The sequence below is a fragment of the Tachypleus tridentatus genome, chromosome 2 (assembly GCF_004210375.1).
Source record: "Tachypleus tridentatus isolate NWPU-2018 chromosome 2, ASM421037v1, whole genome shotgun sequence".
NCBI classification, from domain to species: Eukaryota; Metazoa; Arthropoda; class Merostomata; order Xiphosura; family Limulidae; genus Tachypleus; species Tachypleus tridentatus.
The window spans coordinates 43,920,313-43,921,859 of record NC_134826.1 but is presented as its reverse complement, the minus strand read 5'-3'; positions in this window follow the sequence as shown (position 1 = coordinate 43,921,859).

Genomic DNA, 1,547 nt, shown 5'->3' with positions numbered 1-1,547 from the left:
CAGAAGATTAAAGAAAACCCGATAACTGTTAAATGGACGAAATATTTTTAACAGAATAAAACAAAATTATAGTAAAAGTAGAATAATCATCTAAAGAAGTTTACTATAAAATATGATAACTTACATTATGTGGCAATTCGCATTTCATAAGTAATCATATGCTTGTTTAAGTTCTTTCTCTGAAATTTTTCTCCGTTTCACGTCATCTTGAAACTTTAACCTTTCCATGTCCTCTATTCTAGCTAGGGAGAGTTTCAAAAGTTAAACGGATAATATTTAAAAGACATTTTGATTACTGTAATAGTAGAAGGTAATAAACAAAACTACGAATACAAGAATATATTATTTTCAATCATGTGAAAAACTTTAATATTAAAGCACGAAAACGTCAAGAATCTTTAATACTTTTGAGCATATTTGTAGGAATTTTGTATTTCTTCCTTAAATGAAATTTGAGGTCTTTCCCACAAATATGTATTTTCGTATGACGTATGGAAGAATGAACGGGTTGCACAGTCTTTTGCCAAAGAATTATAATTCAATCTAACTGTTAAAAAGAGAATACTAATCGGCATAAATAGCTTTAAATTAAACATGAATAGTAGTATTTTCTTTTTAATTTCATTCTTTTTTAGTTTGATCTGAAAAAAGTTTATGAAAACTGATCTACTTTAGTTTTGTCCTCTTTTTTTTCTTCTAAAATTTTAATCACATCAATAGCTATTTAGCACAGTCATAATTTTACGTTGGCATTCATCTGACTAAGATCTATTACATCAGTATTCCGAGAAAACGACAATGTAAAGGAATTTCGAAATGTTGGTGTTTCTTATCATGGAAATTACGCTCAGCACAATAGCAAGAACAACAAAGTTTGTTAGTTTTGAATTTCGCGCAAAGCAACATGAGGACTATCTGCACTTGCCGTCCCTAATTTAGTAGTGTAAGACTAGAAGAAAGGTAGCTAGTCATCACCACCCACCGCCAACTCTTGGACTACTCTTTTACCAACATATAGTTGGATCGACTGTGACATTACAACGCCCCCACGGTTAAAAGGGCGAGCAGGTTTGGGGTGACAGTGATTCGAACCCGCGATCCTCGAATTATGTGTAGAGTGCTTTAATCACCTGGTTATGCCAGGCCTTAACAACAAAGCAAATTCTACCATTAATGTGAATTTGTTAATCAATACTCGAAGACGTTTCGAAAACAAATAGTTTATCCTGAGAATTTCAATTGGTAAAACTAATTTTTAAATCTTTCTTTAAAGCTGCAGTATTTGCTTTCTTGGCTTCCTCTTTGAAACAACTGGTTTTATAATAAACCATGAAGATCATTGGAGAAGTTTACATTACCGTACATAATCTTAATAAAATTGGGAAATGCAGATACGTACTGTGTCTTTTACAATACCGAACAAACTCGCCCTTTAAGATGTGGTGATGTTATAAAGTCACGGTCAATCCCACTATTCGTTGATAAAAGAGTAGCTCAAGAGTGTGTGGTGGGTGTGACGATTAACTGTCTTCCTTCTGGTCTATTAT